Source organism: Mustela nivalis, assembly GCF_964662115.1.
Source record: "Mustela nivalis genome assembly, chromosome: 2".
NCBI classification, from domain to species: domain Eukaryota; kingdom Metazoa; phylum Chordata; class Mammalia; order Carnivora; family Mustelidae; genus Mustela; species Mustela nivalis.
This window is the reverse complement of record NC_139021.1, coordinates 134418191-134436246: the sequence shown is the minus strand read 5'-3', so window position 1 is coordinate 134436246 and position 18056 is coordinate 134418191. Positions and strand designations below refer to the sequence as shown.

General features: G+C 41.0%; 1 protein-coding gene and 1 long non-coding RNA gene across 3 annotated transcripts in view; both read left to right on the top strand.

The window, feature by feature from the left end:
- Positions 1-942: 942 nt before the first annotated feature.
- LOC309855692 lies at positions 943-16513 on the top strand. The gene is made up of 2 exons (XR_014306936.1): positions 943-1020; positions 16231-16513. It is a non-coding gene; the product is annotated as an uncharacterized lncRNA (long non-coding RNA).
- The window catches only part of P4HA1 (prolyl 4-hydroxylase subunit alpha 1), a 78627-nt gene continuing 77000 nt past the window's right edge, over positions 16430-18056 (top strand). For both annotated transcript variants that reach the window (XM_082715871.1, XM_082715872.1), the window contains exon 1: positions 16430-16699. The gene's annotated coding sequence lies outside the window, so the exon portion shown is untranslated. The remainder of the gene's footprint in view (positions 16700-18056) is intronic.

The following is an 18056-nucleotide window of genomic DNA, read 5'->3' as shown; positions in this document are numbered from 1 at the left end:
AATCAGAGATGAGGTCAAAGTGTAGCCAATTATCAGATCACATAGGGCTTCACAAGTCTTACAATTCTTATCGAGCCATTGTAATCCTTTGGTTTTTACTCTGGGAGGGTTGGGATGTGACAGAAGAATTTGAGCAGGAGAATGAGATGATTTGACTTACATTGTAAAGGAATTTCTATGTGTGTGGAGGGTAGATTACAGGAGATACTGATTATTAAAACCTGGATGTTGTTATTAACATGTAACTTGGTTACATGGGAAGGAAGAATAGTAATTCTGGTTGACCAGCCATTTCTTTTGGGTCTTTCCATTAACACATGAACCCAAGCATTTTATCAGACTGATTCATGGTTCTTAAGGAAGGTGCAGAAAACTCGAGGAATACAAGATTATAAAGTCAATAAATTCCAAAGAGATGGGGAAACGTGCTTGGAGGAAGTTAGGGCTCTAATAATTTTTTTAAAAAATCAAAATGACTCTGTTTTTAAGCTACTAAGTATAAAGTGCTATATAATAAAAATAATGGTATGGTCTGAATCCTCATGTTCCCTCAAAATTTATATGTTGAAATAATAATCCCAATGTGATAGTATTAGGAGGTGAGGACTTTGAGAAGTAATAGGTCATTAGGGTGGAGCTCTCATGAATGAGATTAATGCCCTTATAAAAGAGACCTAATGGGGCACCTGGGTGGCTCAGTGGGTTAAGCCTCTACCTTATACTCAGGTCATGATCTCAGGGTCCTGGGATGGAGTCCTGCATCAGGCTCTCTGCTCAGCAGGGAGCCTGTTCCCCCCCCCCCCCCGCCTCTCTCTGACTGCCTCTTTGCCTACTTATGATCTCTGTCTGTCAAATAAATAAAATCTTAAAAAAAATAAAAAGAGTCCCAAGAGGATTTCCTTGCTCCTTTTACCATGTGAGGATTTGGAGAGAAGTCAGCAGTCTGCAGCCTAAAGGAGGGTCTTCACCAGAACCCAACCATGCTGGCACCCTGCTCTTGGACTTGAGGACTCCAGGACTGTAAGAAATAAATTTTTGTTGTTTATAGGATACCCAGTCTGTCGAATTTTGTTATAGCAGACCAAATGGACTAAGACAAATAGAGAAGATTTTAACTAGGCATTTACTGTGGTCCAGGTACCATGCAAAGTGTTTCATGAATTATCACTAATCCTCACATCCTATGAGATAAGTAGTATTATTCGCACTTTGAAAAAACAGAGGGTTAGAAATGTTAGAAAAGGAGAATGAAGAGTGAGTGCTAGTGGGAACAGAGGTTTGGGGTTTTTTTTGAGGGATGAAAATATAAAATTGATTGTGGTGATGGCTGTACAGTTCTGTGAGCCCAAGATTGTTCAATGAATTGCATACTTTAATTGGGTAAGGTAAGTTATATGTTATTTGAATTGTAGCTCAATCAAGCTGCTAAAAATATTCAGTCAAATCATTAATTGTGTTAAACCATCACAGTGCATGATTAGTAAATACAGCAAATATGGTATAAATAACTATAATTCTTCTAGTGTTTTTAGGTCATAATAAGGTAAAAATGATCGTTCCTCAGACATGTTTAAGTTTAAATCAATGGCAATTTTTAAATAAAATATAATAAATTAATACTTTTTTAAGGGCAAAAATTGACCTTCAAGTGGTTGAATCCCAGTCTAGCTTTTAGTGGTGAAAGTAACAATGTATTTATGTATTAATTATTTTTAAAAAAACATTTTTGGGGGGCGCCTGGGTGGCTCAGTGGGCTAAAGCCTCTGACTTCGACCTGGGTCGAAGGGTCATGGTGCTGAGGTCCTGGGATGGAGCCCCGCGTTGGGCTCTCTGCTCGGCGGGAAGCCTGCTTCCCTTCCTCTCTCTCTGCCTGCCTCTCTGCCTATTTGTCTGTCAAATAAATAAATAAAATCTTTGAAAAAAATAGAAAAAAATTAAAAAAAACTTTTTTTCTTAAAGATATTATTTATTTATTTGTCAGAAAGAGAGAGAGCACAAGCAGCAGGCAGATAGAGAAGCAGGCTCTCCCCTGAGCAGGGAGCCTGATATGACTGTGCCAGAGCTAAAGGCAGTGGCCCAACCAACTGAGCCACCCAAAATACTTATCTATTTATTTTAGCGAGAGAGCACGCACACTCACACATGAGCAAGGGGAAGGGCAGAGGCAAGATGGTGAGAGAAAATCTCAACCCGACTCAGGGCTGATTGTGGAGCCCCACACAGGGCTCGATTCTCTGACCCCAAGTTCATGACTTAAGCCAAAACCAAGAGTTGGGTGCTTAATCAGCTGGTCACCCAGGCACCCTGAAAGTTAACAATGTATTTAAAGATATGTGTTTATTAATTCATTGAACAGTCTTTATTGAAAACCTGTCATATGTCAGGCATCATGCTAGAATTGAGGTTATAATTGTGAATAACATACTGTCTCTGCCATCAAAAATTAATTATACATGCATATGTGTGTATTATGTGTGTTTGACAGAGAGAGTGAGTTAGCATGCAAGCATGTGAGAAAACAGCTCATTTACTCAGTCTTCAGCCACTTCTGGGGATGGACATAGAATGTAGGGTGTACCTGAGCAAACTGGCAGGTTTATGGTTGGATATGTCTCATTACATGTGAGACAAGAAAAAGATCTTAGCAAATAGGTGGGAAGGTGTTTATGTGAGAGTCCCTCAAATAATCAACCACTTGTAAAGACCCCCTATCTGCATAGCTAGTGGTGCCATAAACACTGGGAGATCCTTAGCTTCTCTTCAGGAACAAAGTACAATAGGTTTCCTTCTCCTCTACCCAAATACGGGATAAGGCTTAATTTGAATACATGATTTTGTTAGCATAATGCAGTCACTCAGTTGACTAGGTTTCTGTTTCCTGTCAATTGAACTCTTGCTGTCTTTGCTTTTGCACCCCAACCCTCTTTTTAAATGACTGTGAACCATTTCACTGTAGTTACTAGCAGTTCCAATAGAATATTGACAGAAGTTAATTTAAAAACTACCAGTTTCATTATCAGTTAAAAGGTCTAGCAAAAGGCTTTCAATAATAAGTTATGACTATAGTTAAATAACTAGTGTCTTGTGTAATTTCACCTTTACCCCAATATCTAAAGAGGTTCTGAGTATTAGAAAAAGTGTATATTGTGTGTCATTATATCTCCAAAGCAAATATAATTTTTTCTGTAACTTCATCTGGTAATTATTTTAGTTCTTTAAGCCTCAGTTGGAAATAACCCTAAATCTCTAGTACTTTGTAACACAGGTATTATCCAGATACATGATCCTTATGTTTTCGATGTTGGATGGAAAGAATTTAGAGATTTCCCCCTGATTTACATGATTCATACTCTCTTTATTCCCACATTACAATGGAAGCTTGGGAGGTAGCTGTTATCAATTATCTATTATAACAATAATACTTATAACAAACAATCGCAAAGGCACAGAAGCTTACAGCAAGTGTTTATTACCCACACAACTGGAGGGCTTGCCTAGGTGATTCTGCTGATCTCTGTAAGCTCATTTATATGCCAAGAGGTGGTACACTGTTAGATAATTGAAAATGGTCTTGACTAGAACAATGGGGGTGCCTTGGCTGTGCTCCATGTGTCTCTCATTTGCTAGCAAGCTAGCATGGGCACATTCTTTGGATGATGATGACAGATGGTAAAAGCAGATGGAAATATGCAAGTCCCCACAAGAGATCACTCTTACTTCTGTTACCAACTACAAGTTTTAAGGTTTCCCAAGACTATTCTCAGGGTTTTTTTTTTCCCCTAAATATTTTGTTTATGTATTTGACAGAGAGAGAGAACACAAGCAGGTAGAGCGGCAGGCAGAGGGAAAGAGAGAAGCAGGCTCCCTGCTGAGCAAGGAGCTCTATGCAGGACTTGATCCCAGGACCTGGGATCATGACCTCAGCTGAAGGCAGATGCTTAACTGACTGAGCTACCAGGCATCCCCATTCTTAGTTTTGTGCACTCACAGAACTTACTGAAAGCTATTACACTCATGATTATGGTTTATTAGAGGGAAAGAATACAGATTAAAATCAGCCAAGGGGAGAAGCACATAAGGTAGAATCTGGGGAAGTACCAAAAGTGGAGTTCCCATTATTCTCTCCCCAAACACTTAGGATGCATTACTTTTCCAGCACTAATGAGTGACAGTATATATAGGATGCTGCAGATCAGGGAAACTCACTGGAACATTGCAGTCCAGAGTTTCTACTGGGGCTCCATCATCCAAAGCTCCTACTGTAAATCACATTGTTGGGCTTTCTGGTGTGGACAGTTCCTATTCCAAGGCTATTGGGTATGGCCAATCCCCACCTAAGTCACATTGTTAGATTCTCAGTGGGCTCCAAGACCACCAGGCAAACAAAGACACTCCTATTAGGCATGAGATTACCTCCTAGAAACCAAGGGCCAAAACCAGACCTCATTTTGGGAAAGGTAAACTTTTTTTTTTAAAGACATAAGCCTGAATACAGGAAGTAGGGCAGAAGTATGACTGTTAGCTCAATGAATCTAATACAGTAGCTCTATTAAAAGTATTCCTTGGGGTGCCCGGGTGGCTCAGTGGGTTAAAGCCTCTGCCTTTGGCTCAGGTCATGATCCCATTGTCCTAGGATCCAGCCCCACATCGGGTTCTCTGCTTAGTGGGGAACCTGCTTCCCTTCCTCTCTCTCTTGCCTACCAGTGATCTCTGTCTGTCAAATAAATAAATAAATAAACAAAATCTTTTTTTAAAAAAGTATTCCTTAAATTGGTATAGAATATTAAACAGTGTTCTTTAACTTTAGGATTGACTTGAGAACTAACATTAATCCCATAGAATAATTATAAAATTAGCATCATTCTCTTTACCCCTTGTACCCATTAAGATTGGAACTAATAATTCCATTTCATAATTTTTGTGGAAGTCATTGAAACAGATCTAAAACTCACCAACTTTGGCTCTATGATTAAAAAAACAACAAAACAAAACCTCACACATTCTATATTATACAGCATCTGATGATGATCACTCTCCTATTAATATTGTACTTCATGCTTCTCCAAAAATTCTCAAAACAACTATCTCAGTCGATTCTCATCTTGTTTTTGTGTCTTTGATGGGGCAAATATTATTAGAGTCATTTGGTGGATAAAGCGTGAAAGTTAAAGCAATTCACTTAGGGCACCCTTCTATACTGTTAATGATGGACTAGAACCTGGGCTCACTGATTCTTCCAAAGCTCCTTCTAGATCAAACTTTTTCCACCTACCAAATCTTATGATTCTGTGACTAAATGAATTCCAGTGCCTAAACTCTGAATCTTGCTTCACTAAATAAAGTTGAGGTTTCTGGCATTCTCGCCTGGTTCGTTTGAACTCTTGACAAGTTCCTTTGGGTGGAAGAATGCATGGACGAGCCAAGCTGTACAAATCTTTCAGACAGCTAAGTCAGATGCTGTTTGTTTATAAACAAAAGCATTCTTCTGAAGTGTAACTTAATTGTTTTCAACAAAAAAATATACTTTTTATATTTGTAAATATATCTTATGCTTGACAGAATAGTTTTTGGACATTCCCCTGCAAGCTGTAGCACTTGAAAATATGTAATACTTAGGACCTAAGTTATTTATATTAAAAGAGTGATACATTGCTCAGGAAAGATACCAGAAAATGAGAAAGGAGTAGCTGGAGTTTGATACAGCTGTCATGCTACTTAAAAATCGTTTGCAACCAAAATTAATAAATAAATGTGCCTTATTCACCAGTGTATTTCCAATGCTGGATATAAATGCCTAGAAAATTTTAAGTGCTCAATAAATAGTTGTTGAATGAATGAATGAATGAATAAGTGAATCATTAAAAGACTTCCTTATTACAATAAATTGATCCAAATAGAGTAAAGGCAAAAGTTGCTTGGTAAAAGGTAGTAATCTCCTGACATGATTGTTTTCCTTTTGAAAACAAGTACACCTCCTTTGGGAATTAGAAATTTGGTTCAAAACAAGAAAACAGCTGACAGCTGAATTGGAGCTGTCTCTAAAATGACTCTTAATACTAGTACTAGGGTACCTTGTCAGTTAAGATGTGTTTGGTTACTTGCAAATGAGATTTGAAAAAATTCAAATTTACTTTGCTTAAGCAATAAGTGAATTTCTTAATTTGCGTAGTTAAAACATTCACCTATAATTTAGGCTTCAGATACTATTTGATTAAGGTTTTACTCAGTCTCTTTCAACTCTGATCTATTTCATGTATTGGCTCGTCCTCAAGTTGGCTTTTATCATGGTAGATGAAGTGCTGCCAGGAGATCTTAGGGCTATTTACTTTTTTGTTACTATCTAGAGAGTATGTCTCCCTCAACCATGAAACAAAAGTGTTGGTCTTCACTCTATTTGAATCAATTTTGGCTACAATCCCCACTTTCTGAACCCCTAACCAAACAATTCCTGGCATCAAAGGAATGTCATGAATTGATCAGGACCTGGGTTAAGTGATCATCCCTGATTGCTGTGGGAAGACGGATTTCACTTTATTGACGTGAATCAGGCTTATCAGGATGAGGGGCCTCCCCTGATTTTGGAGTTGATAAATTTCTTGGATATGCAGTTTGATTTTATTATTTTTGGAATGTACTGTCTCATTATCTCTGCAGATATTTTTAAAGGCCCATTTCCTTTCTCTTCCCTTTCTGGGACTATGTAAGATATATGTAGGATTTTTGATGCTGTCCCATAGCTAATTTCATTGTTGGTCTAGTTGTTTTTCACTTTTTTTCTCGTTGATTACTGGCATCCCTTACTTTTCAAAAGTTTGCATAATACCACTTTGCTTTTATGAAAGACCTACATCAGTACCTGTTTTTGCTAACTGAAGGAAATCAGAAGAAGATTTGCGTTTCTATCAAAAAAGTCAAAAGGCAGAAATAGTGTTCAGTGTTTGTTTTGCAGTGAGTTATTTAGAGGCAATATGTACTCTAGGTAAGTGGCACTGCCAAGCTCCTTCCCCGAAAACTACACTCAGCATCTCAGCACCAAGCCACCATAACTTTGTACTGTGTCTGTGAGCATCAGTACTTTATCTTGAATTATTTTGTGCATCTGTTAGCAAGATGTGTCCTAAGATATCAGAACAGCCTAAGAGAGGTTGTTTTTGGGTCTGGGAATGCTAAAAAAATTTCCATATAAATTAATCATTATTGCTTCTTCACTTTATGCCATTCAGCTTAGGGAAGGTTTCATAGAAATGTTTTACTTTTGGATAACTGGTGAAACCTGTATTGGTTTGGATAACTTATTCTTCTGTACCCAGCTGTGTTGAGTACACTTATTAGTCCATCTAAAGAATTATTCAGGGCGCCTGGGTGACTCAGTGGGTTAAAGCCTCTGCCTTCGGCTCAGGTCATGATTGGGATCGAAGCCTGTATGGGGCCCCCTGCTCAGCGGGGAGCCTGCTTTCTCCTCTCTCTATCTCTCTCTCTGCCTGCTTCTCTGCCTATTGTGATCTTTGTCAAATAAATAAATAAAATCTTTTTTAAAAATGTTTAAAAAGAAAGAAAAAAAGGAAGAATTATTCATCTCTGAATAATGGGATTTTTTTGCCCTAGCACTTGCCTTTGACTTTCTTAGAATTTTCATCTACCTACTGAAATTCTCCATTTGTTCATGCATTTTTGTCCACTTCTTTCACTAGTTAGTTTGAAGTCCGTGTCTGAGAGTTCCAACATTGGACTCACCTCTGACTGCATTTCTGTTGACTACTTTGTTTCTTGACAATGGGTTTGTTTGTGTGTCTCATGGTTTTATAATGAATGCTGGACATTATGTGTAGAACAGTACTGTTTTCTGGTAAGCAGTGTCCACACCTGACAATGAACACACCTCTTCTTCTGTCAGGATGTTAATATTGGGAGTTGGTTCAATCTAGTTAGAAGCAGAGCTGGGCTGGGGCTTTGTACATCACAGACTTGAAATTCATTTAGCAGGAAGATACTGTGTCCTTATGCTTAGCATGGGGGCTGGTGTTTCAGAGAGTTTCTCTCAGTGTTCCTGCTTTCTCCGTGCTTCCTTTTTTTTCTTTTTTTCGTTTGTTTGTTTTGTTTTTTGTTTGTTTTTAAAAGATGTTATTTATTTATTTGACAGAGAGAGACATAACGAGAGAGGGAACACAAGTAGGGGGAGTGGGAGAGGGAGAAGCAGGCCTCCTACCAGCAGGGAGCCCAATGTGGTGCTGGATGTGGGGCTTGATCCTAGGACCCTGGGATCACCATCTGAGTCCAAGGCAGATGCTTAATGACTGAGCCACCCAGGTGCCCTCCCTTGTGATTTCAATTGCCCCTGCATTCTTATGCCACAGAGGGACTCTCTCTCTCCACACTCACTGTTAGGCTGGGTTTGTAATAAAGATTTTCTGTGTCCTAGTCCAGTCTCAGTCTTAGGGAGAGTCAGTGTGTCTGGGCTTTGGGAGGTGGGAGTTCTTCAGTCTCCTCTCTGTGGAAGCCAACTCAGCCTGTTATCTATGGCTGATCTTGAGCAAGAGTTTTTGCTCCTCCCTCACCAATAGTGGATCTCAGTTTGTTATCAATGTAGGATCCAGGGTCTAAGAGAATTTCTTGTCTCCCCTGCGAAGATAAAGGGCTTTCTTTCTATAGATCCCCTAACCACAAGTGATCTTTGTCTGTACCCTGGGGGCCAATAAGTTTGCTACCATTTATCCAGTGGCTTATGGCTTTTGCTTCATAGTATAGAAGAGTCTGAGGAAAAAGGATCTGGGGGTTTTTGGCCCAATTCCTAGCAGCTGCCAATTACCTCCTTTGTGTCTGCAACATTTGGTGTTCTTCATGATCTCCTGCCCTGCTTCTAATCATTCATCTCAGTACCACTGAGCTTGTGGGGAAAACTTGCAAGTGCAATTTCCTTTTGTGTCTGAGGCTCCAAACTGACATACTAGCCTACACATGACCATTAGCAATTCGTTAAACATTTTGGTGAGTTATTTCTTACTCTCCCAAAGGTCTAAACCGTGTGGCCCATTTCTCCTTGGAAGTCCAGTTACTTGGTTGCCTTGCAAACTCAGCTATCTGGTGTGCTCAAAAAATGTATGATTTTGCAGATTATCTGGCTTTTTTGTTATTGTGGGAGCAAAATTCTTTGCATTTTTTTTTTTAAACATTCCAAGCAGAAGTAGAAGTCACACCTACCCTGAAATGCTGGGCAGTTTGGAAAGTCTTAATGTTGGCAACGTGGGGGATGAATTCTAGGTAGGCAGCATACAGTGTTCATTTCAGGTACAAATGTAATCAATAAATACAATTCTGGTAATAAGTTTTATAAAGGAAAAGTCTGACTTTGTTTAGACAGTACATAGGTTAAGATAGACTAAGCAATACTGAAGTTATAAATAAGTTTTAGTGAGTTAACATGATAGAAGTTTGTTTTTCACTCAAGCTACACCCAGTGGAGATCGTCAAGGTAGTGCAGAGTTTGAAGCTTTGTTCATCGTGGCAGCTCAAGAGATCTGTATTGATTAAGGCTTCATCTCAATATGGGCTTCCATGGTGACATGGCTTCTGAGTCTCAGAAGGGACCGTGATGAAACATATTTTGACTTTCATACATGTCACTTTCAATGGCCAAAGCAAATTTGTTGGCAACAATTAACTTTAAAGAAGGTGGAGAAGAGGGACTCCTGGGTGGCTCAGATGGCTGAGGATCTGCCTTCGGCTAAGGTTGTGATCTCCAGGTCCTGGGGTCAAGACCCATGTCAGGCTCCCACTTTGTTGTTGTTGTTGTTTTTTTTTTTTTTTAAAGATTTTATTTATTTATTTGAGAGAGAGACAGTGAGAGAGAGCATGAGTGAGGAGAAGGACAGAGAGCGAAGCAGACTCCCCATGGAGCTGGGAGCCTGATGCGGGACTCGATCCCGGGACTCCGGGATCATGACCTGAGCCGAAGGCAGTCGTCCAACCAACTGAGCCACCCAGGCGTCCCCAGGCTCCCACTTTGGAGAGGAGTCTGCTTCTTGCTCTCCCTCTGCCTCTCCCCATTCTTGTGTGTGCTCTCTCTTTCTCAAATGAATAAATTTTTTTAAATCTTAAAAAAAAAAAAAGGAAGATGGAGAAGAGCAGAACTTTCTGTCTGGGAAAAGTCTTAGAAATATTTGGTGAACGGTACTAAAGAATACTATGGGGAGGTAGCCTTGCCTTGCCAACCAGCAGTAGAAAGTCATGTGTAGTTAATGTGTGGCTGACTTAAATTTAGCAGAATTAAATCTAAAGAAGCCACAGATTAATTTTAAAGTAGAATCACAAGTAGATAGAAGTTTCATTTTTATATAAGATTTCATTATAATATGAAAATCTGCTTAATATTGACAAACTATTAATTGGCAGAATAAGTTTGAAACCAGTGATTGACCTCTGTCATTTCAAAACTAATAAGATTCAAAATCAAACTCTTCGACTGCTCTGCAAATTTAGCTCACTTTCCCAGCTTCTTTATTTTGGTTGTTGATACCATTTTTCTGGCCAGCTTTCCAAACTAGAGACCATGGCACTATTTTGTGTAACTAATACCAGCTTGAGAGGCCAATATGAGGTCCTATGCCTTTTGCTATTAAAATTAAAGATCTTGACGCTTCTGTCCTGCTTATTGAGAAGACTTTCTTCCTCTCTAGAGTTCTCTTCCTCAGATAATTCCTATGCAAGAATGCTTATCCTATGTAAAGGATCAGTCCTAATTACTACATTCACTTCTAGGGCAGAACATCAGGAAATTTACTCAGACCCTCGGGAAATGTCACTGTCTTCAGATATTGTTTCAGTCATAGTCATGTAAGTGATGAGTGTATTAGTTTCTTCTTGCTTCTATGATAAGTTATCACCAACTTGATGGCTTAAGCAGTGCAGATTTATTATCTTACAGTTCTGTAAGTCAGAAGTTGGCCGTGGGTTAAAATCAAAAGTATTGGCAGCTGTGTCCCTTTCTGAATTGTTCTAGGGAAGAATCCATTTATTTGCCTTTTCCAGTTTTTAGAGACCTCCCACGTTTCTTGGCCCATAGTCTCCTCTCTCCATCTTCAAATCAGCATCGTAGCAAATATGTCACTTTGCTTCCATCCTCACAGCTCTTTCTCTGATCACAACTGGGAAAAGTTTTCAGTTGTAAAGAATCATTTAACTAAAGTGTGTAAACCTGGCGATTCACAGACCTGTACCCCTGGGGATAAAAATATATGTTTATAAAAAATAAAAAATTTAAAAAAGAAAGAATCATTTAACTAAGTTGGGCCCACCTGAATAACCCAGACTAATTTCTCCATCTAAAGGTCCTGAATTATATATGCAAAGTTCTTTTGTTAGGTAAAATAACATATTCACAGGTGCAAGGGAGTAGGATGTGGATATCTTTGAGGGGCCATTATTTTGTCTGCCACAGCAAGCATCCCCATTGAGGCCACATGACCTAGATGGTCTGGCCACCCCATTGCAACCACTTTCCTCAATGCCGCAGTGATAGGATGTTAGTAACTGGAACGGTTTCCAGTTTCAGCTGCATTCATCTCTTGACTTCTGTGTTCCTACTCAGGATTAAACAGAAAGTCCCTATTGCTTCTAGTCCCAAGGCTCATCCCCCATGCCCAGTGACATGGAAAACTCATATTTTTACACAGCATTTTCTTTTGTGACAGGTAACTAACACGATATTGCCTCATTATTTAAAAATACTTCAGTGCCTTCCTGTTGTGCTTGTTACAGTACCAAACAGGTCCTGCCTAATTTAGCCTCAGCATACGGATCATCCTGGTTTCTCCCTTGCTTATGGAACTACAGATACACCAGGTTTCTTTTAGCTTCTTAAATGCATCAAGCTTTTTCCTGTCATATGCTCCTCACACATGCTATTCTCTCTCTTTAGAATGCTCTTGTTCACACACTTCATTTGGCCAACTCAGGTCCCAGTTTATATGTCACGTCTTCAGCAACGCTTTCCCTGTATTATCTATCTAAATTATGTCCCTACTGTTATTTTTTTCCATAGCACCTTATTTTCTTTTATTATAATTAATATTTATTTATTTAGTGTATTTTTGGTTTCCTTCAAAGGACTCCCAAGTTATATACAGCAGGAATCATATATCACGCCATCCGATAAGATTATAAACTCTTTAAGAAACTGTCTAATTAAAGTTTGATCTTCCACAGCCCAACAGGCAGTGTCTTGGACACCGTTGGTAGGCGTTCCATAAATATTTATTCAATGAATCTTGGACTACTTAATCTAGACTCCACTTTCTTTCTCCTCTAATTTACATAGCGTAATATTCTAAAACATTGCTTCCATCATCTTAATCCCCGGGTGAAAAATTTACTCACTCTTACCTATTTTATCCAATTCAACTTTATTATTTCTCCTCTCAAGTAAAGCATGTAGTATTTTATAATCCTCACCATTCAGTACTTATCTACTCTTTCAAGTGATTTCTAATTGTTTCATATGTATGACTGCAATTTGATTAAAACTTCCTTCAATAAGTCTACATTTTCTATTTTGTCTTCCCCTTTTCTTGGAAGTAACCATCATTCAAAATGTGAAATAAAAAACTGATTTATTATTTTTTATGTGTAGAAGCACTACACTTGTTTGGTCCAGTCTCTCTGCTGGTCTTATATGGTATTTTGTGAAAGGTGGAGTTCAGGGATTGACTGACTTTCAAAGATGGGAGTGAGTTGGGTTGACATCAGCTATGAAAGCCCAGTTATTCTGGTGGAGAGACTGTTTACAATGGGCTGATTTTCAGATATGTGTTCACAAGAGTAAGGCTGTTGCTCTTTGGCTAACTTTAAAAAATGGGAAGTTGTCACTGACTGGCTGGTTTTTTAGAGACTTGTTCAGAAGATTGAGTTACCACCATTGATCTATTAATTGAGTTTAAATTTTTTTTTTTTAAAGATTTTTATTTATTTATCAGAGGGAGAGAGAGCGAGCACAGGCAGACAGAATGGCAGGCAGAGGCAGAGGGAGAAGCAGGCTCCCTGCTGAGCAAGGAGCCCGATGTGGGACTCGATCCCAGGACGCTGGGATCATGACCTGAGCCGAAGGCAGCTGCTTAACCAACTGAGCCACCCAGGCGTCCCAATTAATTGAGTTTAAATTACTTCTGTTCATTAGTTGTAATCATAGCTATATAATAATATTTTCCTAAAAATATGGGACTTTTGATACTTTGTTCAAGAAATACTTAATTAATGAACATATTCAACTTTTTTCAGATGCAAGAAGAGATTGGAGGTTTATAGTATGGCTAGAGCAGTTCTGTTCTAATGTTTGGTCTTTCAAAGGGCAACTGTATCATTCTTTTTCTGTTCTCCAAGGTATCTCTCATTTTCATTCTAACCAAGCAGGGATGATCAGGTTGAATAGTCATATATGTTGTCCTTTTTGGGCAACCAAACCATATTGATAGGGACAAGTTAGAAATTATTTTCAACTTCACAACTCATTGCTGATAACATCATGTAAATTTTTAGGATTGTCGTTACATTTGGAAAAATCTCAAATTAGAGTGTTTGATATGTGACTTAAAAGAGTTCAGGGCACATCAGTTTTCTTTAAACCGATAATATTCTAACTAGTAGTTGTGGATATCCTTATTCAATTCTAAGAGAAAAGAACTCCTTTTACTAGCTAAGCATTAGCTAATCTTTCATTAAAATTTTATACATTTGGGGGCACCTGGCTGGCTCAGTTGGTAGACCATGAGACTCTTGATCCCAGGGTTGGGAGTCCATGTTGAGTGTAGAGATTACTTATTTATTTGTTTGTTTTTTACACATCCAATAAGTAGAGGGATATCCCACAGATTAGTTTCAGCTCCCTAAATTTTATCTCTTCGTCTGCTCCACTTTACTTATATTTTTGATGATAGAACATAGGACGCATTCAAATGGCTATAAAATGTCTGGCCCCGCACCTTTGTTTTACAATGATGGGTGGGTTGGCACAATGGGTGGTAGGAGTATTCTTGGATGCCATTCCTACATTGGGACAGCTGGCAATATTTTAACTATGCAGAGAAGTGATTGTGAGTTACAAAAATATATCCCACTAAACTAAAACCAAATGTATTCTAACTCAACTTCCCTCAGCTAAATTTAAAAAATGCCTGCGAGCCACTCCTACACTGCTAGACAAGGGGAAGTGTGACAGAAGAGAAATCAGTGAGGAACCAATTTGCAGTCTAAAGATTGCAGTTAAAATTTTGTGAACTGTGTGAATATACTGCTAAGGCCTCTTCCAGGGCCTTGGAAAAGGCTAGTGCAAATGAAGTTCCCTGAAGCTGAAGCCTTCTTAGCTTTGTATTAAATTTGCTTTGGGGTTTGGGGCCATTTTATCTGTAGGATGGATTAGTCAGCTCATACAGGGCCAGTGGATATGTTGATTACAGTTCCATTTGAGGCAAAGATTTGCCTCTTGAGTCAAAGACCTTTAGTCATTTGTTTAGACTAGAAGTTCTCAAATTCTTTGGTCTCATGACCATTTCACTCCTAGAAAGTATTGAGGACTCCAAAAAGCTTTTATGTGGCTCATATCTGTCAATATTAATGGTATTAGGTGTTGAAACAAACATATAAAATATTTATTAATTCATTTAAAAACAAAAACAGTGAATCTATTACATGTTAACAAACATTTTTAATAAAATAGAACTATTATTATTTTTTAACAATTCCTGTATTTTCTTTTACGCTTTGTGTCTGGTTTATTTTTAATTTTTTGAATATTTTATTCATTTATTTCAGAGAGAGAGAGAGAGCAAGAGAGGGAACACAAGCAGGAGGAGTGGGAGTGGGAGTGGGAGTGGGAGAAGCAGGCTCCCCACTGAGCAAAGAGCCTGCCACCAAGACGGATCCCAGGACCAGATCCCAGGATCCTTGGGATCATGACCTGAGCCCAAGGCAGATGCTCAACGACTGAGCTACACAGGTGGCCCAAAACAGAACTATTATTTCCTTGTTTTGTTTTGTTTTTAAAGATTTTATTTATTTGACAGACAGAGATCACAAGTAGGCAGAGAGGCAGGCAGGGAGAGAATGGGGAAGCAGGCTCCCTGCTGAGCAGAGAGCTGGATTGGGGGCTTGATTCCAGGACCCTGGGATCATGACCTGAGCCCAAGGCAGAGGCTTAACCCACTGAGCCATCCAGGCGCCCCAGAACTATTATTTCAAAGCAAAAAGCATTTAGTGGGAAGAGTGGCACTATTTTACATTTCTGAGAATCTTGTGCTCGCTTCAGCAGCACATACATGTTTCTGAGAATCTCTATAATGTCTGGCTTAACAGAATTCTCACATCTGCTTCTGTATTCAATCTGTGATATCTGCAGTATCACCAAACATGTAATCTCTGCAAAATCCCAGTCTCTGTGGGAAGTAATTTTGATCTTGTGGACCTCCGACTACACTTGGACGACCGCTGAGTTAGACATCATTGTATCTATTGTCTGGATGCCTAGGGCTTCCAAGTACCCACTATTTCTGTATCTATATAATCAACTCCACCTCCTACGTAAGAGTCAAATGTTAATTATTGCTATGCTTTTTGGCAAACATGGAAAACTTTAGAGACAACTTTAATGAATCACAATTCTTCAAGAAGTCATTCTTCCCTTTTACTGACAAGGGTAAAAGGATGTCCTTCATTGTCTGCTCCCTGATGGCAAGGCTTTGTTCTTTCAGGAACATAAAGGCCAAGGCAAATGTTAGACTAAGACCAAACACGACATAGGGTGTCTTATATGGTGTAACAACAGCTAATATTTACCAAGTCCTTTCTGCGTGCTAGGCAGGTACTAAGTGCTTCACATACATTATCTCATTTAATTCTCCCAGTATTCCTATGAGGAACCTACCATCATTCCCATTTTACAGGGGAGGAAACTGAAATGAAGAGCTTAATGCCCTGCGTTTTACAGGGCTGAGCCAGGGACTAAATTTTAAAAAATCTGTCTCTGGAGTGCGTATTCTTTATCTACTGATAAAGTATAAAGGTGGGCAGAGTGAGATTCGTATAAAGTAACAGTAAAGGTGAAAAAGGCAGGTTTTTAAAGCAAAAAGCCTCCGGGCCAGGACAGCCCATACACCAAGGATGCACTGTATTATTTTCCACCCGAGGCTTCTTTCATTCTCTACGCTCCCATGTTCCTCGTCTCAAATTTTATTTATTTCATTGCAGGTGGTTTCGACGCCCAGGCCTGAGGTTGATGTTGAAATTAACGCGTTTAAACAACCTGATGAGAAGGAGCGAGGCAACAAGTACCGAAGGCGACGACGGCGTGGCGAGCACCCTGCGCAGGCGCATCGGCTCCCGGGCCCTCCTGCCCGCCCCTTCCCCGCTCCGCCTAAGACTCCGGGGCCGGAGGGGAGTACGGGTGTGGGCCGCGGGTGCCGACCGGAGGGAGGCGCGGACTGGGCGCCTGCGCAGTCGCCGGGGCGCTGGTGTGATCGAGCTCACGTAGCGAGGGCTGCAGTCGTCTCCTCCCTAGAGCTGCCGTCGCAGCCTAGAGGTTATAAAAGGGCTAACTGGCTCCCTCTACTGCCCAGTCGCGCCGCCCGCGGGCTGAGGGAAGGGAGCAGGTATCCGGCCCCAGAGCAGGCTACAGGGGACTGAAGAACGCACCGTCTCTTGCCGCCCCACTTCCCAGGTGAGAGGCTCTCCCGACTCTGGAGCCTGTGGCTCGGGCCCTGGGACCGCTGTGGCCCTTCTCGAGCAGCTGTGGCGGTCCGCTCCCTGCCCGCTCGGGTGGGATGGTTGGGGGGCGGAGGGTTCTCCGGCTCCCCACAGCAACCTGAATACCTTCTTTTCTGGAGACGCGGCCCCGCGCCCCCTGGCTGCCCCAGAGGCCCTTCTGCCCTTCTCCGTGCTCCCCTTCTCCCGCCTCGTTGCCGGGTCGGCGCCCCCGACCGTTGGGGCTGCGGCAGCCTCTGTCCCCGCCCCGGGGACCAGGACTTTCTTGAATATTCCTTCCTTCCCGGGGAGGGCTCACCGTTGATTTTTCCGAGCTGCTTCTCCTACCTGGTCCTCCCTACAAAAGCCGGGGGGGGGGGGGGGAACGCGAGAGCGGGGCGTGGGTTTTTGGCCTCCGCGGCGGCAGATGGTTAGCATGTGGCGGAGTGGAGAGCGGATTTTAAAGCTTAGGGCAGGAGGCGAGGCTCTCGAGGCATTTCTGCCCTGCCGAAAAGTCGTCGGGTCCGGGAAGCGGACCTCGTCAGGGAAGTTCGGGCTCGACTCATCTGTTGCGCGCGGGGTGTTGCCGGAGCGCTAGACGCTGCCCGCGGCGCCGAGTTTCGGGCGGCTGGGCTGAGGAAGGCGGCTGTCAGATCACGCAGCCACGGGGGAAGCTCCTCTTCCTTCCCTCATCTTCCACGAATTTTTTTTTAAAGGCACATGAGCTTCCCCCACCATCCGCCTTCTCTTTCTCTCAGCAGAGTGTGTGTGCTGCTTTTTGGAAGTCCACATCAGTTAGAACGAGTGTCGTGGTTGTGTGAGAACTTCGAGTTGGATTTCACGAAAGCCTCCCAGATGTATGTTTTTTAAGGGGGAGGGAGGATGGTACCATTTCTCCTATTTCTAGGAGACTGTTTCTCCTAAATAATCAAATGTATTAAGTGGAGTTTAGTTTTCAGACAGAGATGCCTTCCGGGGAGTGAAGACTCTGGGAATTTTTGCACTGTTTGCTTTAAGAAAGGGATGAAGCAGCAGCGAGCTCTCCTTTTAGGAATTGATCTGAAAGGGCACAGAGACTTGCCAATTTCAACTTAACTGTTTCTGGTTTCTCGGAGAGCGCTGGCTCTCGCACTTTCCCTTGGAATGCCCTCCGCAGGGATGAAACAGCCACTACGTGAGTGGGGGAGGGGAAAAGACGTGGCAGCCGTGTTCTTTCATCAGGTTTTTGCTCCTTTTTAAAAAAAGTTTCTGGGAAGAAACTTATTTCCCCCTCTTAGGTTTAGATGGGTGAATAGCTTTATGAATGAGGCTAGTCTTTTTCTGTGGTAAATCAG